The 27,238-nt window shown below is 41.5% G+C and overlaps 2 long non-coding RNA genes across 3 annotated transcripts; one reads left to right on the plus strand and one right to left on the minus strand.

Annotated features, from left to right (window-relative positions):
- The first annotated feature begins 2,331 nt into the window (after positions 1–2,331).
- LOC149918179 (uncharacterized) lies at positions 2,332–8,376 on the plus strand. Its single transcript, XR_016466064.1, has 3 exons — positions 2,332–3,398; positions 5,277–5,356; positions 7,189–8,376. It is a non-coding gene; the product is annotated as an uncharacterized LOC149918179 (long non-coding RNA).
- LOC149918180 (uncharacterized) lies at positions 5,342–9,935 on the minus strand. Of its 2 annotated transcripts, XR_016466061.1 has the most exons (5): positions 9,847–9,935; positions 9,574–9,637; positions 9,288–9,345; positions 8,999–9,151; positions 5,342–5,822 (listed from the first exon to the last, which is right to left on the minus strand). It is a non-coding gene; the product is annotated as an uncharacterized LOC149918180 (long non-coding RNA). The 2 variants fall into 2 exon arrangements; XR_016466060.1 differs by lacking the exon at positions 5,342–5,822 and having other exon boundaries at positions 8,855–9,151.
- Positions 9,936–27,238: the final 17,303 nt, after the last annotated feature.

Consider the following 27,238-nt stretch of genomic DNA (forward strand, 5'->3'; position numbering starts at 1 on the left):
AAGTGGCAAAAAGGTAACTTCTGAACGTTCAAAGGTGGTAGCTGGTATACATGGGAAGGCTGTGCTGCCATTTTGGCTTGGAGTTCAACAGCCCATGTTTACACTCACAATGCGTATCTGTCAGTTCTGCTCTTTGTGGAGCCCACGGTCTGGATAAAGGGATAGCGGGGCGTGCAGCTAAAGTCTGTCTCAGAAGCCAAGCTGCCCATAGGGAAGAGGACAGCTTATCCAGATATCTGGATGGGATCAGTATTTGCACTCACAAATAGCAACATTGCATCCGTATCCCGGTTGAGCCTCAGCTGGGAACTGACCAGAATACAGGAAGAGCGGGCTTATTAAATTTATGTTGGCACCTCGTCATTTTGAAGGTTTGCGAGGGCCCGAAGCAGCTGTTTACAAGGCACCCTTGTTTTCTCTCATTTATTCATGAGAGGCAAAAATAGTTTAGAAAGAGAAATCATCTAATCAGGCATTCATAATGAAGTACTATTGCCTGTCCCATCTGTTCCCTTCGGACTGTTGCTGTCATTTATTTACTCAAGCATGTGATTTGTAGCATCCTTTTTGGGAAAGCATCCTACTATCTAACATCCTTTTTGGAAGGCTGTTTCCAAAAGACTGCCGTGAGTCTATTCCTCCAGTGCACACACACGTTTCATTTACAGCAATTTCTCATTTTCTTTCTTGGGAAACTTGCAGGGATCTAGTCATAGTTTTCTCTTGTAAGCTGAAGGTTATAACTCTAAGAAAGGCCTTGGGATCCAAAACGGGTCTTGTGCCACTGAAGATGTTTTCTCAGAATCAACTCCACCTCAGCTAGGTTGTATTGTATTGTAGGTTGTATTGTAAGATTTTCCTTGATAATTTTAGCTGTAATTGTGTGCTTAAATTACACATTATTCTTTGGTCAGCGCTACCGATGCTGCTCCACTTAGGAAGTCCACTTGGTTGGACTTTTTAAAAAAAAATAAAACCCACACTTGTAGCAATACTCTTGTCTTTGAACACTGTCCGATGTGCTTTCGTCTCTAGGAACTGGTTCCATGTTATTCATTTCTCCTTCCATTATTACCCAATTTTTCTACTTTGTTCACGCTTTTTTTATTATCCAGAAACACTACTTCTTGCAGCCCACAGCAGAGTTTCCTTTTACTTAAGCTGTCGCCCCTATCTGACCATCCATAGCCTCAGTGCTGTCGAAACAGGACCCCCCTTCTGTATTGGGCCATGCCTAACAAAATATAAACCCTACTATGAACCTTACTCTTCCAAAAGTTAAGTTGCAATTTTTGAGCTCTTAACAGCCTCTGTGACCTGCCTATGTTTCTGTAAATATCCCTTTTGCCTGTCAGAACTACTGTGATAGGAAAGTGATTGCTCACACGGTGTCAGTGAATGGCCGAAACGTGAAGGAAAAATGATCAAGAACAGCATTTTTCTGGTTTTCTTGACTCTGGGGAGTACTCGCTATTTTTCAGCGGAACTGCTGGAAAACAACGCTGTCTGAAAAGAAAGCAAGCAATTTCTTCTAACTCAGCAGAACTAGTGTCTTCTTATCTGTGAATTATCCGGCAGAAGGTCATCAGATCTGTCCTAATAGAGGAATTTGCAAATGGGAGACTCCACACGGAGCTTCAGGTAAAGCGCTACGTGTGTATCACAGTCTGTGCTGAGGGAGGAGCAGGCCATTATAGCAAAACTAGATGCACAACTTCTGAAGTCATTTGGTTCTTCTCTGTGTCTGAACACGACCAAACCTTTATGCCGTGGCAGAATTTATCTTCTGTAGCACCGATCTGACTCCTCTGCTTGAAACAAGTGATATATGGCCTGTTCACCATAAAAAGAAGCTGCGAGTTGCAAAAATTAAGATTCATAGCCGAACTTCAGAGAAGCTCTGTGTAACAGAATTGCTAAATCACAGCCTGATTGAGCACCTGGTGGGAAGCCAGGGCCAACCCAGGGGAACTCAGGTGCATGCAATGAAGCTGAGTGACTGGAAGGGGTGGAGCCAGGATACACCCCTTCCCAGTTCTCATTTAAGGGCTGGCAGCAGAGGTGAAGGGATCTTGTTGGAGAGCCCTCTGTGCTTGAGACCTTCCAAAGGTAAGCAGCTTTTTTTTTCCCCTTCCTTCCTTTCTGTATCTACGGTATCCACGGCTGCTGCATTTGGGCTTGTCCTCATTTGCTGCAGCCAAAGCCTTACTTTGTCTACCTGCTGTTTTTGTTGTACTTTCCATGTTATAGCTTTACGCTGTCCCTGAAGCTTCTGTGTGCCCGTATGTTGACTGCTGGCTGGCACCCAGTCCTTAGGTGTGTTTCAATGAGCCTCGGTCTATTGCATAACGCCGGTCACCACAAGGTGCTCGCTGGATTTAATTCTAGCTGTGGCTAGACCTTGTTGTAATTATGGGCTCAAAGCCCACTACATCTATGGACCAAGCTTGCAGTATGATCCTGTGAAAAGACACCAGGTCTGTTTCAGCCAAAAGTGGGAAGCAATGATTTTTACCTCTTTTTTCCTGTTAACTTTAAGCTGTTGACATGGTGCTAAATTCAGTATGCTGAAGGTGTTTCCATGTGTCACTTCTAATAGGATACAGGTGTCAGACAACTTGAGATTATTTCAAACCCAATTTTCCTAGAGTGAAGATACAAACAGTTACACCAGAAGCAGATGTGGGGCCTTTCTCACCCCTCAGAAATGTGGTTTGGCATTCATCCAGACTGAGTCTATGGGGAAAAAAGAGAAAATTATATTTAATTTTAGCTTGCGTGGTTTCCTCTCTTCAAAAATCAACGTGAATGTGCAATAAAATAACCCATCTTTTTTTTTTCCCCTTTGCTTACCCAGGGACTAAGTATCTTGTTGCAAACAGATGGCGTGAAGGCAGGTTGAGATGTGAATGCTTCTCTCTCTCCCCACTATTACTGTGTGGCCCAATACCTGACAAAAAGAGTGCCGTATTTTCCTTTTTCTCCTTTTCCTCAGTGTTTTTCAGTTACTTCTCCGGTACGCTGGCTGGAAGTAACAGCCAGGAAACGGGAGCTGCAGGAACTGCCCGTAAACTGCTTTTTGTGGCTCTGTTTCTGGTCCAGCTCTATTGGGATGCTCACTGGGACTTCACTGGGACTTGAGACAACTTCTGCCTTCAAGCTGCTATGATTTTCCTGAGCTTTTTTTCCATTGTGAAGAAATGGTTCCTTTCTACCTCATTCATGCGAAAATAAAGAAAAAGTGGCGTCTGTAACCGAATAATGGGAATTTCAAAAGTAACGTCTCGTACCTTCCTTCTGGAAGGTGCAGGAGTGGGATACCGGTGTCATCCAGCATTATGTGCCAGAGGAAGAAGGGCAAGAAGTCCTCCTACACAAAATGGGGTCTTTGCAGAGGGGTAAGTGCATGACGGAAAAACCGGTGGGTAGAAGGCTTTAGTGCTGCGTCGGTATAAATTCCACTGCACCGGAATAGTTCTCCAGTCGGCCCCCTGCCGAGGCCACCGGCAGAGGTAAGTAAGGTGATAAATAGGAAGCATCATGTTCTGGCTTGTGAATAAAAGGGAAATGTGTGGAAGCGCCACTCTGCAAATTGGGTTTATTGCATTGCCAGGAAGTTATCTAGAGGCATTTGGAGACCGACTCAGAAACAGGAAATCAATCAAAAGCATTTTAGAGTGGCTCCTTGGCCAGCGAGCGCTCTGTCGCTTATTTATACACTGAACTATGGCTATTTAGCCTGGTTAGGGGTTTGCTAGGATGTCGTGTATTAGCCATTGCCAGAGCAAGTGACCTTTTTGCACAGTACATTAAGGACAGAACAAAAAGATGAAAATTCTCATTTCCCAAATGTGGTCCAAATAAACCTCTGTGCTCTTGTTAAACCAGCTGTGCTGAAGAGGAGTGTGATTATTTTTTTTTAGCCTGCACCTGTCTCTCCTTCTGCAGCTGAGGATGTGCTGGAAACCTATTTCCCTGTAGACCTGATTGTGTAAAAGCTTCAGGTGGGAATTAGATTCATCATAATCTGCATCTATTTTTACTTATCCACAAAAGGGGAAAAACACCCTAAAGTAAAGTAGGCAGTTACTGGAGGGTGCGATAGCTGCTCACACATGCTAAAGGAGAACTTCCCTGATTTGTCTATCACAAAATAGAGGAAAGTTCTTTTAGTTTTCACTCTTGGGTTAATGAGGTTGTAAGCATGAGAAAGGAGGATGCGCTTCAAGCAGCCTTGCGTGGCTGGTTGTTACAGTTCAGTTTGGGGGAAGACCGTATATTCAAAATGAGCATTCTGTACTGTTTTGGTCCTTCTGTCTTATATGTGCATATATGTAATGCAATACACAGTCTATATTTCAAAGCAAGAAACCAGTGTGGAAAACTTGGAAGTGTTTTGTGGCAAGATGCTGTATGTGACAGGTGAGATGGAATGATGATCACTGGAAATTACTAAAGTGTGTCAAAACAAATAGTGACAATAATAAATTCATGTCAAAAGAGATGCTGCACTTTGTGATTAAATATGGTGTTTAAGAAAGATGAATTTCCCAGGGAAGCAGAAGATATTTCTACCGTGTATTTATTTATTTTCACTGCTTACTCAAAACCATACTTGAAACGAGCATAATTTTTCAAAACTGTGTTCTTAGCACCAGTTACACAAATGGTAATCCCAGTAATGTCTTGTCACAGAATACAAACCAGGCTATACAAGAAACTTAAACACCTCTTAAGGAGTTCTACAGAAATTTTGGGAAGATGCAAAACTTCTGTGAGGGATTTTTTTGGCATCCTATGAACAGTTAGTTAGCTGTCATCAACATGTCTACATCCCATAGTGTCAAAACACCCGCTGTCAGATTTATAATGATATTATTATTTATTTCAAGTCAGGGCCTACAGTTCTGGATGCGCGTGTATTTACTTTGATCTTCTACCGCTTCTCTTTTGAGTAGAATTATATCAACAAGCGCAGCCATTCAGAATTACGATTGCATGATAGAAAATGACTACTTCCAACAAACTAATCAGCAAGTCAATAGAGTTCATAAAAGCTGGGGCTACGAACCAGAAAATGTTATTCGGTAATGTTGTTGACGGTTATTCAACTTTAATCATAATACTTTAGAGCTATTTAAATCTACAGCTCTGGCATACATAAATTAATGTAGCATATTTTGCAAAAATTATCAAGGCCTGGTAACAGAGATAACTGCAGAGCCTGTAATTAAATCTTTAATGAGTTTCAAAGTGATCTTTATATATTTTTGCAGATTGTAAAAAGTGCTTTACCAAATCTGGTCTCCAGTTATTCTGCTTTCAGGCATGTTTCGGGGGTACTGTCCAGCATAAGGTAAGTTTTCTTTGTTGTTCAGAGCAAGGGGTAGTTAAGTGAATAGTAACCTTGCTAAGAAATAGTGCTTGTGCATACACAGAGCAATTTTCACACCTCTTTTGTTGGGTGAGAGTAAGGAGGAATATTTTTCTATGGGTCACAAAGCCCTTCAATACTACTGTTACAGGTAGCAGAATGGAGTCTCAGTGATATCCATTGCAGCATTTCCTTGTTTGGCACCATCAGGTGTTCAAAAGCTTTGACCTTAGTCCTGACAGCAGAGTAGACCTCCCTGCTCTCTGCATCCAGTGTAAGGACTTTGTCAGCAGGGAAAGCTTCTGTCACCTCCTGCTTTGTGGTTTGCTGAAACCAGCACATGCCCCATAGCTGTTACTCCCATTGCAGGTTTTGTTCACTTTTGTGCATTTCTTAGACTTTGTGCTGGTCCACCAGGAAACACATAATATCCACTGTCTCGGTACCCCTGCATGCATAAAATAGGGTGGAAATAATTATGTACTTATTTTCTGGAATAATTAGAGACAGATAATTAGAGACAGGCTTTCAGTTTCCAGAGTCTGTCCCCTAAAACATTTTAGCTCAAAGTCCTTGCTTAACAACATATAGTGCTTACAGCTGTGAAATTCTCCCATTGTCAAGTATGTCTCTGAGCTTTTCTTAAGAAGAGCGGGCTTGAGGATTCCAGCTGCTAGGAACACAAATAAGCGTTGGAAGATTTAATTATTTGCTGTCAGATCGTGCACAGACTTGCTTATTTACTTAGGCCAAAATAGCATTAATCTCCATTCATCAGATACTGTTGTTCTTAACAAAACTCCAGAAAAGTTTCACCTGTGAGTCAGCTATCATCAATGCCTAAGAACAGAACTTGGTGTCAGCTTCCCAGTTAAGATATGCCACAAATGCTGCCGTAATCAAAACAGCTTTACCCTATGCAGGAACAGTGGCAAGTATTTCATAACTTACTACTATTTAAACTCAGCTAACCTGGAGGAATAATAGCAAAGTTTTTATAAATAGTTAGCAAGCGCAAAACTATTACCAGTATTATCATCTTTTGTTCAGTAGTAGTCACAGAGCCTGTGATAGAATCGTGCCATCATTAGATAAAACTAGTTGGACTATCCTACCAACTGGATACAGCAGGGAAAAATGGAAGAGATCTCCTAGCCCCCCCAGATACTTTTAAGGGCTTTTAATTACTCTTTTGAGCTAAGCCAAAGAAAGTTGCAGACTCTTATGGAAGCATTCACGCTAACAGCAGTATGTGTCTTCCTAGAAAGCTTGAAACAAAACAACATTAAAGCTTTGGTGAAACAGGACCCATTTTGATCTGCTCTTCATTTTAAGCTACTAGTGTATCACTACATTCTGTTAATGGTTGGGTAACGTGCCATAAAAACTGCTCTTTGTCAGAAGAATAGGACAGGAAGCAAGCCATCCCGCTTTATTTTAGTGACTAGGCCATAGGCATGAAAGGGCTCTGTCCCCTTGTATTACCAATTATCTACAGAAGTAACTGGTGAGCTAGAGGAAAAAGAATCACTAGCTAGCTTCAAATGGAATCACAAGGCTGGAAAGGACAAGATCACCTAGTCCAACTGACCTCCCATAACCATTACTACCCACTAAGCTACTAAACGATATCTTGTAGCAAAGCCACACCTCATAGCAAGATTAGCAGCAAGCCAGACACTTAGCTGAGCATGTATATTCTCTTCCTTTTAAGTGTGCCTTCCTGCCAAGTCTCCTAGAGCTTTTTTTAATTCTTTGCAGAGAAGACTTTTCTGGTACCATTAAGACTTTCCTAATTTATGTTCTATTTTCAGGTCTTAATGAAGCAGAACAATAATGTTAGTCTTCAGCAGCCGTGGAAAATAACAAAGATCATAGAGCCAGGTTCCAAGTGCCACAACTCCCACAGAAGCAGTGGCTCCAATCTACCTTTCCACCAACTGGGGGCAAGCCTTCAGCATCTGCAGGGCTGGTGAGTGCAGCTAAGCTGTATTCACTTACATGTTCTAAGAAGCCACCCACAAAAATGCACTCCAGCTTTTAGCAATGACTATTACTACATCGAGAAGAACTACTTAAAGCCACTCATTGGTTTTGGCAGCTTGATGCTGGTGGCTTCCAAACCAGTATCAGTACTGCAAAGTTAAGCTACCATAGCAATCATCAGGGATAGCTAGAGGGGTGCTGCAACTTGTTCATTTTCTGTACATCCCCTGGCTGCGACCTACAAGTGAGACAACAGAAACCAAGGTACTTAGTGTTACAGATGTAAGTAAAACCAGATGGAAAACAATATTGTGCAAAAAGTGGCAAATGCAGACAGAAAATAGACTGGAAAGGCATCTGAGTTTCTTAATTATCTAAGAGCTTCAAGTTTCCAGAGCAAGCCATAAGTAAAATTCACTCAATTCATCCTATTCCCCTCTACCCTGATGGCTTTTCATTCCTGCCTAGTAAGCAGGTTGAGCCTGACAGCGCAAGCTGTAAACTCACATCTGCAGTCCACAGCAAGTAAGACAGCACTGGAACTTGGCTTTGCTTGTGAAGGAAGAGAAACTTAAAGTCAGGTAAGCTACTCTTACTTAAAGCCAAGTATTTCTCTGAAACATCGGCTGGAGGCAAGAATAAAAATCCAAACAGGAATAAGAGGCCATAGTATTAAAGTACACCTCTAAAGACAACTTGCTCTGTATTCATAAAGTTTCTTCATTATTATTCTGCTTATGGTGTAGTCAAGTATCACAATCTTAAAGCTGCAATCAATTTTATTTGAGAAGATACCTACATATGGAACTTCAGTTTTGCTTGCAGACTGGCACGCAGTCTTCAGGTCTCTGTTGTTTAAACTTGAACCAGATCAAGGCTCAGCCATTCTATTTGAATATATTATCAGAAGGGGGAAAGCTCTCCCTCATGCTTCATATTCTCTTGAAGTCAGCTCTCTCATACTGAGCAGCTGCAACTGCACACCCACACCACTCTCTCCTTCACTTCTTACAAGGCAAGTCACCACACCACCTCTTGCCTTATACAGTTCTCATACAAGCACTCCAAGCACCCCAAGGCATCTAGGCACTGGAGCTCAAGACCCTTCTCAAAGCAAGTTAGGAAGTGGGTTCTCCTTCCTCATGAAGGTCTTCCACCCTCAGTTAGCCATAGAGAAGAGCCAGGGCACCCTCACTGGCCAAGAAGGAACACAGTTCAGCAAGAAAGATCACCCCAAGCCCAGCAGCAGTAGGAGCACCACAGGATCCTCACAAGTGATGGAACACATCTTCCCCCCTTCTTGGGCCCCCACCCAGGGGGAGGGCCCCAATAAGGGCCCAATAGACACAAATAAGACACAGAACCCACCCTCCCACCAAAAAAAAAAAATAATCTCTTTGAGATAGTGCAAAACCCAGCCTCTAGCAACCAAAAAAAAAAACACTTTCAAACCACCCCAGCACCCACAAAACAACAACAAACAACACTTCAAAAGCACAACTAAAGCTCCTCCTCAGCACTTAAGGCCCCATTAAGAACAAAATACCAACACAAGCATGCACCAGGAACAAAAACATCCAAAAGGCCAGCCCAGAAAAAGAAAAACTCCAAAGACAGACTACTCAAACCACTTCTCACCACAGCAGTCCTATGCTCCAGGACAGCAGGACCTGCAGGAAAAACACCTTCACAGTTTTGGGATGCCCAAGTAGCAGTAGCACCAAGAAGGTACTCAGCAAGTTCACTACCAGAACACCTCACAGGCTGAGCTGATCCACAGAAGCATTCACCCTGCAACAGGAGACAAAAAAATGAAATAAAGCTCAACTCAAGTAGTACTTTCATTCCACTTGCCTTTTTGCCACATAGCAAACCAACCCTAGAAAGACCAAAAGCAGGAAGCCTCCATTGACCCCCACACACTCACCAACAGCGGAACTCCTCACAGGTCCAGGCTCAGGAGATGGTCAGACGCAGCCCCGACCCTGCCACAGGAAACAAAAATGAAAAAGCTCTTCACAGGCAGTGCTTTCACTTGCCTTGTGTCTTGCTTCTCACCCCCAGCAGAAACAGGGGTGGGGGAGCACACACCCACTCAACCCCACGTGGCAGACCAAGAGCCCCTCAGCGCACCAACCCCAAGAGGAGAAAGGAGGGAGTCCAGCACCTTCTAACTAAAGGCAGGGACCCTCCAATGAATCCCACACACTCACCACCAGTGGAACTGCTCACAAGCCTGGGTTTACAAGAGGATCTGCTACAGCCCTGATCCTGTAACTGGAGGAAAAAAAAAACACACACAAACAGAAAGCCAAACTTCAGGCAGCGTTTCTTTTTTAAGTAGACCCTTGTATTGTTTCTCACTCCCAGCAGCAACAGTACTGGGACCTTGGAAGCAGTGAAATTGCATTTGCTAAGTTCTTTGCAATACCCGACAAACTATCAGTGGGAACATCAACAATTATACATAGGAAAAGTCAACTCACCTGAGAAGTAATGGGGGTCTCCAGCTATAGAACATCCCTTCACAGAAAGCAGCTTTCATCCAGGAGATGTTCTCCCTGCAGAGGCTAGCACTTAAATGAGCCCAGGGAAGGGCGGACCCAGAGTCACATGGGAAGCACAGGTGAATTACTTGCATCTGTGCTTCCTGGGCCAGCCACTCCCCTCATCGCAGAATCACGGAATGGCCTGGGTGGAAAAGAACCACAAAGATCATCCAGCCTGTTCCAGTACATTCCCACCCTCTGAGCCAAAATTCCTCCTAATCTTTCACCTAAACCTCCCCATCTTAGCTTAAAACCACCCCACCCTTGTAAACAGTCAATCCCCTTCCATTTATACCTTCCTTTCAAGTACTGGAAGGCCACAATGAGGCCTCCCCAAAGCCTTCCCTTCTCAGTTCCCTCAACGTTTCTTTATAAGAGAGGTGGTCCTCCTCCAGAGGCATTCCAAGAGCCCTGTGACTGTCTCGTGCTGGAAGCAGTACTCCAGATGGGCGTTCATGAGAGCTGAGTAGAGGGAGACAATCGCCTCTCTTCCCGCTAGCCACATCTTCTTTAGTGCCCTCAGTCATCGCTTCAGGCCATGACGCAACAGTTCCCCTACAAGAGAACATAAGGGAGGAAAAAAAAAGAGAGGAGGAAAAAAAAACAGCTGCAGTACCATACTGGCCCCAAGAAAAGCTGTGTGGGAGCCAAGCGATCTGCTGCCACAGTCAAGGAGGCACCAGGAGGCCTTCAGTACATGGCGCTCCCCAGCAGCAGCCCCTAAACTCCTTACACCGCTTCTTACTTACCAGTACCAGAGCCAGGCTGAAGTGCATAGCTCCATCTTGCTTACCTGTCCCTCCAAGTACAAGGTTGCAGCACCTTCAGAATCCTCTAGGCCCCAAGAAAAAGCAGCCTGATAGGAGCCCAGCAGCAGCACCGTACTGGCTCCAAAAAAGACCACCGGGGAGCCCAGCCAGCAGAACCAGCTTCTAAAAAAAAAAAAAACCAACACAAAACAAAACAAACAAACAAACAAAACACAGAGACAGAGACTATCCCTAGGCTAGCCCCCCAGAAATCATGACTGCAAACTCAGCAGCCTCCTACTGCAAGGAGCAAGCCCCAGGAGCACCTCAAACCTCTCAGCAGCCCTCAATAGATCCCAGCAGCCTCCAGTGGGGTTTAAGAGGCTTTGGGGCTGGCCCTGCCCTGATCTCCAAACAAAGAACAGCTGTGCCCGGGCAGCCCCAGCTTCACATCATGTGGAGATCATTGCTTCGTTAGCACAGCCTAACTTCGTTAGGGCAAGCCGGAGCATTTGACAGCTGCCCCAAGGTTTGGGGGCTTAGCTTACCCAGACAGTAATGTCCCCAGTGATGTCCCACTTCACGCCCAGATGGACGTAGATATCACATAGCTATGCGGGATGCGGTGGCAGGGGTGGGATGAAGGATCGAGGATAAAGCGTAAAGGATGCCGGATGAGTGCAGGATGAAGCTGCAGGCAAAGGGAGGATGAAGGATTTGGGCGGGTTCTGTCCATTTCATGCAAAATGCATAGTATGGGATAACAATTAAGAAGGAATGGCTTTGCGTGACTCTGGGTCAAAAACACTGCAACCAGAACAGCTTCATAGAACCATAGATTCGTTACAGTTGAAAAAGACCTATAAGATCACGGTAGCAAACGATTTCACTGTGTATTGAAGTTAGCTTGGGAAATATAGCACGATGCTAATAGCAATGAGAAAATATTATAGCTTCCCCGTGACTGAGGCTGGAGTGAGGACGCTGCATCATCTGTTTTGTCATGTTGGTCTTCTGTTTTCTGTTACTGATGAGTTCCGCTTCTCTTTTCTGTTACTTAGTTCCACAAACACTGAATTCTAACTATCTACAGAAAATACATCCATTTTAAGAAACCCAACAAGCTAATCTGAAGTGTATTTTTCCTATGAATCTGTGTAACCCGCTACTTATTTTCATCTACATCTTGATGCTTGAGGGCAGTGACTTATTTTCATCAGATCGGTTTATGCAACAAGTTGTACTCTATGACTGACATATCTATTATTTATGTATGTTTGACTAAAGCCACGCACTCGTTGCAGAGCAGAGATTCTAACCTGATGTGTCACTAACTAAACCCCAGGGCTTTGTATTTTCACATATTTCTGTTTCTCAAAGGCTACTAAAAAGGAAAAGTAAGGGAAATCTCCCAGAATGAATGCCAAGAGGAACTTCGTGGAGAATTCCACTGACAGACTTCTGAGTGAAGTCGTGATCATGGGGAAAATCATCCACTCCATTCAATTCTCCATATTCAGAAGACTGGTCAAATTTGTAAGGGTTTTGAAACTTAGAAGCTACAGAACTTTGTTCCTGAAGTATTTGGTCCTTGAGTTTTGCCTCTTGCCCTTCTCCCGGTCCTGGGAGTGCTCGGTGCATAACGGCATTGATTCTTCCCCTGGTTTTATTTTAGTCACTATACCAATAAAAACATGATGTTTTTTTTCAAGTATAGATTCACGCAGAATCACAGATTCGTAGGGGCTAGAAGGACCTCTGAAAATCACCGAGTCCAACTCCCTGCTAAAGCAGGTTCCTTACAGCCAGTCACACAGGTACGTGGCCAGATGGGTCTTGAATATAACCGAAGTAGGAGACTCCATAACCTCTCTGCGCAGCCTGTTCCAGTGCTCCATCATTCTCACGGTAAAGAAGTTCTTCCTTGGAGATAAGAAGATAAGGAAAGAGTGGTTGCAACACCAAGGTTCAAAGATAAGTATTGCTCTCTGCACCTCCGTGTTAGGCTCGGAAGAGTATGTGACGGTGCTCCTGCAAATGTCTGCATCTAGACTGAAGAGGAGGGCAGAAGCCCCTACACTCTTGTGTGGTCTTGATCTGGACTTAACACGGACGATACTAATAAACTGCAGTACATACAGGGGGTGTTTCCCTGGCCTATTAAAAAAAAAAACGAACAAAAAAGACAAACAAACAAACAAACGAAAAGAAAATTATATGAACTACTATTTCTCTCCACTGCCATCTAGTGAAGTTATCACACTGCATAAATTAAGGCTTTGACAGTCTCAGCTGAGCTTTAAAACAGCTAACCGTATCTTAGTGGCATATGAGACTTTGTGAAGGAAATAGAGTTTGAGTGTAATGTGGGTAATATCCTTAGGATAATAGCAAAAGGAACAAAATAAACTGGGTAGATTAAGTCTAATCGTAGATTTCTAACAATGATTATGACTATAAAGATACTCAAAAGGGTTTGGAATAAAGCAGGAACCAAACGTCTGCAGGCTGACAGTGATTTAAAATCAGGCTATTCTTTTTTTGCAGGTTTCCTTGGGACGAAAACAAAGTAAGTTCAGAAATAGAAACGTAACTCTTCTGGAAATTGTGGGCTTTCTCTTTTGTAAACTGTCCTAAAAGATTTCAAACTTTGGATTTAGTTGCTGTTACTTCTGGAAACTTGTAGACGGTTTATCTTCGTCCAGTTCATCCCTTTATTCAGGTCTGAAAGGGACCTCGGAAGTTCTTCACGCGTTGCTCTGCACCAAATCGAGTTCATAATTACTCCGTTCCATCTGTTCAGAGATACAGTCTACCAAGAATCCTTTCAGCCTCTGATCTTTCCCGATCCACTTTTCTTGTCTCATTTGTCAGCCTGCACCTTCTATGGCGAATTTATATCTTCGTGTCCACAGAGTGATGTTCAGCAAAAGCCTCACTGAAGTTCCTCAGCCTAGAATTTAAATAATATGTGAAAAAACATCTATGTTTCCCCTGTGCCAAAAGATGAGCTGGAGGGGAAGAAGCCTTGCATGGATGAACGGGGAGCTTCTCCTGAGGCTCCAGGAGAAAAAGAGAATCTAGCTGCGGTGGAAGAAGGAATGGGGCAACTAGAGGAGAGGACAGACAAGTTGTTAGGATGTGCAGGGAGAAAATTAGAAAGGCAAAAGCCCAGCTTGAACTCAGCTTGGCTTTTGCAGTAAAAGAGAACAAAAAACTTTTTTGTAAATGTATTAACAGTAAGAGGAGGGCTAAGGAGAATCTCCATCCTTAATTGGATGGGGTGGGGAATGTGACCACTAAGGCCTGGAGGTGTTCAAAAAACGTCTAGATGTTGTACTGAGGGACATGGTTTAGTGGGAAGTATTGGTGATAGGTGGACGGTTGGACTGGATGACCTTTGAGGTCTTTTCCAACCTTGGTGATTCACTAATTCTATGAAAAGCAATCTGTTGAGATTTTCAGTAATCCCCGATCTCTGCTGGCAGTATACACAGTGAGACTGCTCTGTTTTACTGCTTCCAGTGCCTCGATGTGCATGTCCCCAGGTTACACTGTGAGCAGTGCATAACCTGCAAATGGAACAATTATACTTCTCCATTTCTGTTCAACTCAATGACATTGATTTTGTTTAAAGATCCCTGGCTATTTTTGTTACTTGAAAGTAGGTCAGCCCATCTTTTCCTGATAGTTAAAATTGCTAAAATAGGACATGCAGCTCTGAAATCATTACCCTCTTCATGTGTCATTCAGCAAGCAAAATCTCCATCTTAATACTCCCATGAAAGCCTTCCTAAAATCAGAAACTGTTCCTGATGCAAGAGACTAAAATTAATTTAAGATGAAAACATACATAATACTACGTGATTTAGAAGAGAACAAATCAAGACAAAAATAACCTCTTCTGTGGCTGAAATCTCTACTTCCTTTGCCGTGGCTGAGCACGATCCGTAGACTCTGACTCACTCTCTAGATCTCAATTTCACTTGCACAGAGAACGGAAAAGTACAGGCTCTTACAAGGTTAATTCTGTACGCTTGTGTCTATCTTTAATAGCGGAGTTATGCCTTATCTTTTTATTTTCGGTTTTGTCCTACTAAACTTGTTATTTCCTGCAAAACCTACGAGGCAGCATTTCATGGCAAACTTCAGCTGTGTATTCTTCAGCCCTAACTGATGAAATAACATGTCCAAGTAGAAATAAAGGAGGGCTTAATTTATACTCTGATTCAGGGTTAACTGCTGAAATCTGTAGACAGAAACTGTAAATGCATGGACTCACAGTGCTGCAGCGGAATTGTGAAAAAAACATCAGAGGATAGTTGAGGTTGGAAGGGATCTTTTGGAAGAAAGCTGGTCCGCTCCACCTGCTGAATCAACCTAAAGCAGTTTTGTTTGTTTGTTTGTTTGAAAGTCATTTGGACTGCAAACTACTGGTTGAGGACTGTGAGCACTCACAGTAAAGTATTCACATTTTCTCTTAAATGTCTACTATTGGCACTGAGAAGAAGTGTTCGCTTTTGAAAATTTCTTCCTAGACAGTAGCCAATCTGAACCTGAAAGACTAAACTAGAACATGAAAAAGTAAAGTACAGAGTGAAAAAAAACAGTCATCTGGCAACCAAAGGACAACCTAGACTGTAACAAATCTACGGCTCTTATTTCTTCTGGATTCAAATGTTGGTTATAGTCTTCCATGGAACTTTACACTGAAAAGTGTAAATGACGGAGCAACATTTCTTAATACTTCTTTTGAAAAAGTTTGAGAAATACAGGAAACTGAAAAACCTGATAAATGCGGTTCTAAATGACCTTGCTATACAGAGCAATTGGACCAATATTTAGAGAAAGGAAAAGACCTTCCTTTAGTCTACTAAAAAGGGTTATATTTAACAGAGTTGCAGCCATTACCCTGCTGAGGCAAGCTGACTGAGTGACTAAGGAGTTGGTTTACCTCTCTCTTGAGACTGTCTTCTAAATAATCTTAAATCGCACAGACTGCACAGGCTCCTTTACAGTATGTCTTGGTAGCCAGACAATGACCGTGTTGCTAATTTTAAGTAAGCAATTTGGTTCATTGACAACTTCAGTACTGCTCTTTCGCCGAATAACATTTAATTTCCAGCAAAACTGGATTTACGCTTCTTTGTTCAAGGACTTGCCTTTCTGAGTTAGAAGCAATGATTATTGAACACTTAATTGTGTATTGCTGTAAAACTTATGCTTAATTTTTATTGGAAAAATACCACGTGAGTAGAAAACTTCAGCCACTGTGTTATCTTTATTTACAGCTTCCTATGAAGTGCTGCAAGTGAATGGCAAATAAAAGCCACATGATGTGACTCATAACTAGCCCTACGATCAACAAGAGCTAAGAAAGAGCTCACTTAAGGATCGGTGCGTAAGGATGTCAAATGTGTTAGAAGGAAGAGGGAAGCTGAGTTATTACGGCATTCCAAGATTCATACTAGATTCTCAAACAGAATTCCGATTCCTTATTTTGAAGTTGCCAGGTAAAGTTTCACTGTAAGTTTGTCGGGACCAACTGAACCAATGCAAGGCTGAAGGTTGCAGGTTCCAGGATTGCATCATTGCCGTAGACATAGTAGACATTGATGAGATGTGGAGTCAGCACTATGAGCCAGAGTCAAAACAGCGAGTGGCAGCGCATGAGTTCCCAATCGAAGAAAAAACTCAAGATGCATCCCTCAGCAGGTACAGTGATGTGCACTGCCTTTCAGGATAGGAAAGAGGTGATCCTTCTGTATTTCCTGGAATCCGGACAAACCATCAACTCAGACCGCTACATCACACTGACTAAACTTAAGGCTCAAACTTTCAGAGTCAGGTCAGAGAAGAAGACAAACTTTCTCTTGCAACGTAAGAGCAACAGGCCTCAAACCAGTTTGAAGACAAAATAAGTGTTTTTGCAGAAGGCGGAGAGATTTTGCTAATAAAGACACATTCCTTTGATGTCAGGCCTCACAAGGAATAGACTTCATAAACCCATCAGGAGTTCTCGTCATTTCTTAGGGTCTTTTGGCTTGGGGCCAAAATTGATGTGGTAGAGAGCTTCCAGCTAAAATAACAGCCTCTGCATCTTTATTTTCCCATCCATCAGATTGTTGGTGGAAGATAGGGCTAATTTGTCACACTACCCACTTGTAAAAGCTTACTTAGACTTTTTTTTTTTAATTAAGAAATCATATTTCTGGAGAACTAGAAGCTAGGAAAACAATGATAAGGACTGAATTAGAAAAGCAAAATATTGTTTCTTCAGTAAAGATCAGTGGAGACGTTATGCAAGCATGAGAAGTGGGAAGAGTACAGTCGGTTAGAAGGAGTTTCAAGGAAAAACAAAACAAAAAATAACAGACAAGTGTTCTGCAAGTACTGCAGTTACCTGGAGACTGTGTGCTGATGGTGTCTCTGTAGAAACATTAACCTGCAGAGTACCAATTTAAATATGTTGCTCCCCAAAACAGAATGTAATGAAGCCTGTGTATTGAGACCTCAAAAACAAATAACATGGCACAATTTTAATTAGTATGTCATCTAAATACGCTAGGTATATATCCTTAAATATTTTTAAAACTTCTAGTATTGCATGCATACTGATGGGAACTGTGCCTTCCAGGACTCTCCTTGCATTCTCTCGGGTTAGTGCATACGCCAGTCAAAGTGAGGACATTACTTCGAACCTCATTCTTTAGTTTGAGGAAAAAGGGAAAAGACTGTGGCTCTTTGCAATTCTTTTTGTAATGGGTCAAAGTCTGAGTAAATCAAGATCATTGCTTTCAGGTGTCTCTGCACAGAACACACTAAAGTTTAAAAGATATTTCCATTTTCTTCTTTTTGTGAGGTCACTTCAAGACTGATGAATAAAAAACCCAAAGAGATTAAAATCATAGTTTTGGTACTTTTGGAACTTTCGGTAACAAAAATGGGAGAGGGAATCTGCGTTAATTTCAACCAAGATTAGTTACCCCATTGCTTTGCATGCATAATTATGACATGTATGCACATGTATTCACACCCACAGATGCGTCTGTGACAGCAGGCAAATCTTAACGTGCTATACATGCCTGCACTTTGTAATTCCAACCTTTTTTTTTTTTTTTTACATAAATAACTATTCTATTTGGGAAACTGAGGAAAAGTCCTTCTCCTTTCTCTGGTCTGTTATAAATTGACAAAGCGACAGATTACCTTCATTTTGCACTTTTTGATGAACTGTCCAGAAATTGGATGTAGCTCAGAAATAATTTTAAAACTCTGTAACCTCCAGGCAGAAACTTATTTTAGTAAGCAAAAGAAAAATATTTTATGATTAAATACATTTAACACCCCTTTCCATGCAGTGTGCTAACATGAAATGACACTGAGAGGTAATAGGCCTGGAATTAGTACTTCCCCAAGGAAATGTCTTATCTCTTGCACTAAATTAACTCTGTCTTTCTCACCCATCTTAAAGATGTCAGTTTGGGCAGTCTGCTTAAGGAAATCTCTTCTGACTTAAAGTTTCTGAGAAGGAAGGCAAAACAAATATGTTTAAACAATAATGACCTCTTACACCTCAGCTTTCATGACCCTTTCTGAAGTGGCCATTACCATTAAATAATTAACACTCCCGGAAAGGTCCCTGGGACAGACTGTGGGAGTATAGCCTCAAATCTTGGAGACTTTACATCTGTAAAGGCACGGTGGAAAATAACAAGATACTGTGGCAATGGTAGAATAACACAGGGAGCTGCATAATGGGACTACGGTGTACGAATTTGCAGACTTGCCTACAGGCAACCGGTACAGTTTCCTGGTGGCTTCTCTGAGACCTAGCAGTCACAGCACAAACACTGAACTGCAGGTATTCTCCATCTCTGCAAGCCAAGGTCGCCAAAAGGGAACTTTGGGACCCGCTCTTGCTGTTTTAGTCCAAGTGTTGAGGGGACACCAGACTTCACGGCTGCTCTTCCCAGGGGCGGTGGCAGGAGGGCCATGCTGACCTCCAGCTCAGCAGAGTTGTTTGCAGAGCCAGTTGTTCTGTAAAATGCCTCATCCGTGCTATTCTGCCTCACCCCACTGTTTACATCAGTTGCAAAATATCCTGTATTTTTGTAGATGTAGTTTGTAGATGGCAATTATTAAGACCTCTACAGTTGATCTGTCTTAGAAATATGGGACATCTTTAATACAATAGCGGAAAACATGATGTGAAAAGGTATTCGGTGACCAGCTGGTATTACTGGCTATAATTTATTTCTCAGTCTGATCTGATTCACAGAATCACAGAGTCGCAGAATCACAGAGTCACAGAATCACAGAATGGCCAGGGTTGGAAGGGACCTCAAGGATCGTGAATCTCCAACCCCCCTGCCACATGCAGGGCCACCAACCTTCCCACCTAATACTAGACCAGTTAATACTAGACCAGGCTGCCCAGGGCCCCATCCAGTCTGGCCTTGAACATGTCTAGGGACAGGGCATCCACAACCTCTCTGGGCAGCCTGTTCCAGTACCTCACCACTCTCTCTGTAAAGAATTTCCCCCTGACATCCAACCTAAATCTCCCCTCCCTTAACTTAAAACCATTTCCCCTTGTCCTGCAGTTATCAACCCTTTCAAAGAGTTCCCCTCCTCTTTGTAGGCTCCCTTTAGGTACTGAAAGGCTGCAATGAGGTCACCCCACAGCCTTCTTTTCTCCCGGCTGAACAAGCCCAGCTCCCTCAGCCTGTCTTCGTAGGGGAGGTGTTCCAGTTCCCTGATCATCTTCATGGCCTCCTCTGGACCCTCTCCAACAGCTCCCTGTCTTTTTTGTACTGGGGGCTCCACACTTGGATGCAGTACTGCAGATGGGGCCTCACAAGAGCAGAGTAGAGGGGAACAATCACCTCCCTGTCTCTGCTGGCCACCCCTCTTTTGATGGGGCCCAGGATACCATTTGCCTTCTGAGCCACAAGAGCACACTTCTGGCTCATATTAAGTTTTTCATCTATCAAGACCCCCAGGTCCTTCTCCACAGGGCTGCTCAAGAACCGCTCCTTCCAGTTTGTATAGATGCCTGGCATTCCTCCGGCCCAAGTGCAAAACTCTGCACTTTGCCGTGTTGAACCTCATCAGGTTCACCCGGGCCCACCTTTCTAGCCTCTCGAGGTCCCTCTGAATGGCATCCCTTCCTTCAACCGTGTCGACCGCACCACTCAGCTTGGTGTCGTCATTCAACACAAAGAGAACTTGAGGGTCAGGGGATAGACTGTTACAGTATTGAGGTTCCAGGAGAAATGGCAAGAGCAGCTGGGAACTACGGGAAATTTGGGAGCCAGATCTTCTGTAAAACCTGTGAATGACATCTCTGCAGTTTTAACTGCCTAAATTTGTCATGCTATCACACAGAAGAATGCATCTTCCATATTAGCTAGTCAGTAGTGAAGTCTGGAGAGCAGAGCTAAGATCTAAAGAAGCCTACTCATGAAGCAGACACGCAGAGCACAAGAAAGTTGGCTTTAGGCATTTCCAGTAGGCTTTGCTGTCTTGTGGAACTATGAACAATCGGTAACTGGAAACAGCCTTTGATGTCACATGAAAACATCAATATGAGTACAGAACAGTGAGTCTGATGTGACCGTGACACCTCCACACAGTCAGAGCTCTTGAAGGTATAGGTCTATTTAATGATTAGATAGTTCTCAAGCATTTAGGCAAATGAACTTGGTTTCTTACAAATGTTCAAGAGTTATTTTATTAGCAGTTTACTACACGCAGAATAGGGTTGGATATTTTTGACAGGTGCATTAAGTACCTCCTGCAAAATGACTATAAATCTACCATTTATTTGATTGTTTATACTTACTGTCATATACGCTCTAAAATAATCTGTTACCTGTGAATTGAGAGGAATAGCTCATTGCCTTTTATGATGATGATACAGAATACGTATCTAGCAGTCTGCTCTCAAATGAAACAAAGCAAACTTTAATTACTTCACCTTACACTGTAGTGTTTTATTCAACACAAGTTCTTACTTGTTTTATTTAGAGCCTGAACTTCAGCTCTTCATAAAACGCTTGGAAACTCAGCTTTTCAGTAAGGGCTTTCAGAATTATGTCATCACTGAAAAGTTCAAAAGTTTAAACTGGATGGAGGATGAAGAGTTGTATTTATTCAAGCACTAAAAACTACACCAACATGGATCTCAAGTGGAACTTAGTTATGTAAGGACACCAGAATCGGATGAGTGATGACCTACAGATAGCTTAGATAGAGTTTGAGTTCGCTAATGACATCAGCATGAAAAAAAAAATCCAAGTTGGAGGCATGAAAAATAGCTTCTGAGTGGATGATGCTTTGGACTCTTTGGTTTTCCTTTGCCCATAGAACCAGAAACGAATGTATTACCCTTTCAAATGGCTTTGACAATTTCTTCTAGGATTAAACATTCCTGAATGTATTTATGCCTCGCTGATCTCTTTCAAACAAAAATAATTTAATTCCTTACCTCAAAATTTCTACTCATGAGACCTAAGTCCCTTTGTCTTTAGCATTATTATAATCATCTTTGTTTGTGTAAACTATGATGTTACTGTTCTGACACAACATGACTCAGCTCTTTTGAAATTACTGCGACACCTGATTTATACCACTAATTTCAGTTCAGCACACTGTGAACTTCTGGAAGTGATCCTATTCATAATAATATGATTCAGAAAACAGTCTTTCTACAGGAAAGATACACGCTGAAACTCAAAACACTACAAATCTCTTCCAGTTTGCTATAGTTCCACAAAAACCAAGTTTTCATTTGTTTTATGTGCCTGCTAGGTACCACCATGCTTTTCCAGTGCATGTATTTCTTCATTTATATTCATGTGGACAGTGCTGATCCAGCTAGAAACACCCTATCTGGCTGGGCCAGCCAGAGAGAGAGGGTGTAGCTGCACCCAGCCACGTGGTGTGAGTGGTGGAAATTGCTTGTTCTAACCTGTTTGCTCAGTTCCAGTCTCTGGCCAGGGTTGAGGTGTTGAGGAGCAGAAGTGAGTGAGAAGTTGAGGAGACAGCATCTGTTTCCTTTCCTGGCACCGCTCTGTGGGACAGCTTGCAGGGAGCAGGGCTGTCCAGGCTGCCTTTGGAGGGAACCCAAAGAAAGCTCAGCCTTCCTCGAGTTTCTTCACTGCACATTAACTCAGCCTCTTGTGAGCTGGTCCAATCAGACAACGGACAAGCAGTGAACTTTCCAAGGTGGCTGAGGTCAAAGTATAAGAATGTCAAGAACAGCTCAAGCTTTATACTAAGAAAGTTTGCTGTGAGATGGCTTCTCTAAAGCCATTCTCCATTTCTCCTGATTGCTTTTCAAGCAGCCTAACTTATCAAGGACATCCCAACACACAGTTCACATCCAGCATTCAATATCTGTATGGTAACTTAGAGGAGGTATACACAGTCATGTAGCTATTAAAGGGCTTAAAGGGGATACAGACAAATTCTTGTCCCAGAAAATCTTTTTAAGGATAGATATCAGTGTTGGAAAAAGGAAGGGATTCTAGTTCAGACAGAGTCTGCAACATGAATATATTAGTTCAATAATTCATTGTTTTATGCTTAATTACTGTTAGATTATAAGTCTTTATGATGTAGCAGTACTTGAATTAATAAGATGGCTCATGCAAACCAGATAATTTGGAAAAGTTCAAGTGAACAAGAAGAAAATCACAACTGGTGCTGCAGAATATGAATATGTATTTCAGAATTACTAGGACTTTGAAAAATGCTATATAAACTTTCCTTCGTGAGTTTGATTTATAATATGAATGGACTATGAGTTCCCTGGTTCAAAAAGAAGGGTGTATATCTGATACGGCACCATTCTGAAGAATGGAGCTGCAAGAGACAAAAACAGTCTAAATTGAGTTAGGTCTAGTTTGTGATTTACCTTGCACTTGACTTGATGTTTGGCTGCTCAACCGTCACCCTGCAACTGGACTTAAAAAATGACACACTCATTTCTTTTAGTGACAGGCAAACTAAAAAGGAAGTCTCTACCATACTCAGATTAATTGAGATCATCATCCAAAAGCACAGATGCTATTCATATCACATCTAGAAAATGAAGTGAGACTCTTCCTATCAAACTGCTGTGAAATTTCCGGTGCTCTGGGCAGGGTAAAGATGCTGTCCCTTACACTAAAGTTCAGGATTGGTACTACCCCACCTCCAGTGAAGGATAAAAAAACAAGGGTAAAATGTTTGAAAATAGCCTAACATATATATATTTTCACTGACTCCAGTGAAGGTACTGTGGTCATGAATAATATACAATAGATTTAATATAATATTGAATTTAGCCTTAGAAAAGAGATTCAATTAAAAAATCAAGTTTGAAAAGTTCAGCAAAAGTAAAAATTTTAAGAACGTGCAAGTTGTGAAAGCTCCATATCTAAAATAATTTAACAGTGCCAATATTCATCCACTCCCATGCTACAGCGGTTTTCTGGAAAAAAAATCACCATTTGGGAGCTATATTTCCTCAGGTAACGTTGGTAAAGCACATAAAATTCCTCCTGTTTAAGCCAACGTAAGCCTGTGAAATCTGTACACTTCTATGAAGCATTTATAAAAATGTTACGGTGTTGAACTCAATCTGTAAAGGCCCTTCTGTGGCAAATGCCAGACAAGTACCATATAGAGGACATATTTTCAATATTGACAAAAATGGAAAAAGGAGGCTCAGCCAAATTTGTGCTCCACACTTGGACTGATGAACTCTTGCCACTGTGTTCAGCTGCAATGGCTGCAGAGTTCATGAAGTTCACGGTCTCTCAATGGCTCTTATGTGCCTCCTCCTGCCCTAATATTTGAATGTCCCACAGTCATCATGTCACACAGTCCTCTGTGTGTTATGGGAGTGATAAAATTTCAGTTTAACAGAGAAATCTGAGTTCCAATTATGGCAGTGCTTTCTTACTGGGTAGGGGAGGAGGTACCACAACCAAGTGACTGATTCCAGACAAAGTTTTAATTTTTATTTAGAAAAATCTTTCTTTTCACACCTCATTAAAAGTGGAGGGATGTGGGATAGTATGTTAAAAGAGGTGCCTCTCTTTCACATAGTTAAATTAGGAAAAACGAATCTACCTTAACTAACTTAAGGTTAGTTTAACGGGGAAGCGGAGCAGTGACAAATTTAAGCTGGTATCTAATTACAGATATCATACCCGTGTTTTGTTGTTTTTTGTTTGATTTTGTTTGTTTGTTTGTTTATCTTAGTATAAGAATGCAAAAGAAAATAGCAGAGAAGAGTAAATTCATTTGACTCAAACAAATTTTTCTTGTTCCATTTTAACCTTTGAAATAAAACAGACATTCTGACTGTCCTGGAAAAACCTTGTCAACAAAAGTCAATCTTCAAAATTTTAAGGCTTGTTAGATCTTTTTATCTTTTAATTGTTTAACTTAGTTCTGTTCCAGCACGCAAATAATTTCCTCTCTTTTCCTAATGAACTATACAAGAAAAAGCAAAACTACAGCCCCCAGTTCATGCCAGAGAACTATGACCTTAACTTTAGAATTAGCAACATCTCACACTGATAAAGTGTCTCCTGAAAACAGTGGGATAGTGTGGCACCTGTACCATAACATACTAAGTTAACATGGTCGGGATAAATAAATATCTAAAAATGACACTGTGCATTAAATTAATCAACAGTAAATGGCTGCAATTCCACCATCCTTGAATTTCAATTCATGCAGAGCTTCTCTCTTAATATTGAGGCAACTGATATTGATAAACAAGCAAGTAAATCCACAAGTCAGGTGATGTCAGACTCTAGTCTGAATATACATATGCAATCCCAACAGCCCCAAACTGCTGTGTGAACGTGTATCAGCTCTATGTTGAAAAGTAAATCACTTTAACCGGACTTTGTATTTAGTTTGGCTTCATGAAATGCAACACCAGGCCTAAAGTTGCAGAGAGCAGAACACATCTCACCAAAACTGTTTTTTGCCATTTCACATTAATAACATGTACTGTGCACAGGGAAGGCTTCTTCCATCAGACAGCAGAAGTAAATGAAGAACCTCATACGAATTTCTTGCAGCATGTAACAATTTTTCTTTCATATACATACAAAGATACATATGTATACATATTTGTTACTGGCTTTTACAAATGCTTAAGCATGTAACATGTTAATATGCACTGACTACATGTTAGTGTTCACCACACTGGAGAAAGTTACAATGTCTATTACAATGAAACGGCCATTTCCACTGGAAAGAAAAAAAAAAAAAAGAAAATCACAGTGTTGGCCTTTTTATTATTATGTTGATAATAAGTATCCTTTTGTTTTTTCTACAATATAGTTCTCCTAAATCTGCATTGTGTCATGCATGTGTGTAGAGCATGGCCCAAGCGTAGCCTGCTGGAGAAGAACAGAGGTTGCACACGAACCGGAGAGGGGGTGAGGTGATAACAAGAACAATAAATAGTTTTGGTACCCCTGATCTGTGTCAGTGAAATGTGCTGTAGTCACTGTCTTCCTGCTGGGCAAAACAAACCAAGGAATGAGGTGGGACAATGTGTTAACACACATAGTTACTGTTAAATTTTCTGTTGAGATCCCAAGCAGTTAAAATAAATAAAAAGCACCACTGAACCACCATCAGTGAAATATTTTATGGCCAAAAGTACTGCCTACATTTACAAAGGATGTCACAGATTTCAGGAGGCAAGAAAATAATCTGTGCTCTCTCAAGGGCTCCTGTGGTCTCCATTTGGCCACAGTGTCATGGGACTCTGCATCTATTGTGAACTATTATGGGTATATTCTTGAAGGAATTAATAAGCCTGTACTCAATTCAGAGTGTAGTGCTGACATCCAAATGCAAAATGTGGTATAGAGTTGAGTCTAAATCTAAAACTGTTTGAGTGCTTTTCCCCTGAGGAATCACTTAGTTTAAAAAGTTGCATTTGATATATTTATTTCTGGGTGTTGGTTTTGTTGCTTTCTGGTGACATTCCTTACCTCTCTCTGATGTTTTTAATGACAATTAATACCACCGATGTTCCAGAGTCCACAAGCTACTTCTTATCAGTAGTTCTTACAACTTCGTACCCTTTATTTTCAGTCTGAGGCTTTTTTTGCTGTTTACCCTCTGCAAAGCCCTCCTAAGCAAAAGAAAACTGCAGAGGACCAACCATCCTTAAGCTCAACCTGTAAAAAACCTGCACTTATTGTTTCTGAGGTTATATGTACTTTCCTCTATCTTAATCTCCCACCGAGAGATTTTTGTTGATGATTTTGTGGAAACATGTTTGATAGGAAGTATTATACAGAACTTAAATACTTCTACTGTTCATTGTTTCACTTTTATATCCTTTATTTCACTCCTGGAGCTGTACTGATCTAATATTAAGAGAAAAACATCAGTTCATTCTTTCTTCCATTTTTTCTTTCTTTTTCGGTACTGATTGATAAAAGAAAAAAAAAAGGGGGGGGGGGGGGGGGGGGAGAGGGAATTGTCCAAATTTTCAGACTGAGATTCACTGAAACAATCTTAACAAAAAACTCAAACATTTCAGGTTATTATTTTAGGAAATGAAAACTGCTTCAATTCAGGAGCTGAAGAAAACACTGAAGACAATACCCTGAACATATACACAGAATTATTTTTTAAAAAATTTTGGACGTAGTAAACTGTTCTTTTCTTAATACTCATATTTGAGTTTTTCAATGCAAAATGTTTTAAGTGGATCACATAAAAAAATGGCGTACAGAAAACGCATGAATTACAGTGGAGTATAAATGGTTGGCTCAAGAATGCTAAAATCAATGTTGACCAGTTTTTATACATATTAAGGACAAAACCCCAGTCTGTAAATTGCAAACTCCAGATGGAGCTCATTTGAGGATACTATGATCAATATAAAATTGAGAGATTTTGTAGTTAGAGCAAAATTAAATTTTAACTAAATTTTTCACAAAATGAACTTTCTTTTTACTGCTGAAATTACTAGCTAGGCTGCCAGCCCCACCACCACAGAGCAACAGAAATTCCTGAGATCTCTGCTGGTGCTTTGTTTCTATCTGGCTTAACAGACAGATCGGAATCTGGCCTGCAAAGTTATCATTATAATGTCAATATAAATATAATTACATTTTCTGCAGCAATGGAATTAGTATCGCTAGGAAACAAAATCATTTTAGGTTTCTCCTGCTGTGTTTGTGCGATCGTGGGGTCTAACTGGCAACCAGGGAAATCTGGCCTTTGTGCTCAAATACTGTAATGCTATGCTTTCCATCTCAAGTTGAAATTACTACTAGTGAGATTTATGCCATAGGAAAAGAATTTTTGTTGCTAAATCTTCTGGTTGTTCAAGCTGCTTTGTCTCACCATACAGTTATTTAAATGACTCCACATACATTGATACAGAGAGATGCGCGTGTGTGGTGAGGTTAGGATGCCTTTGTAGGGAAATTAATGTGAAAGATATAATGGTGATGTAAGCCAGCACATCCAGCTAGAATTTACACTGCTTCTTCTGTTCCTCATATAGCAAAGAATGTGCATTCATGTTCATCACCTTT

Source organism: Phasianus colchicus, chromosome 4 (assembly GCF_987193195.1).
Source record: "Phasianus colchicus chromosome 4, bPhaCol1.hap1.1, whole genome shotgun sequence".
Lineage (NCBI taxonomy): Eukaryota > Metazoa > Chordata > Aves > Galliformes > Phasianidae > Phasianus > Phasianus colchicus.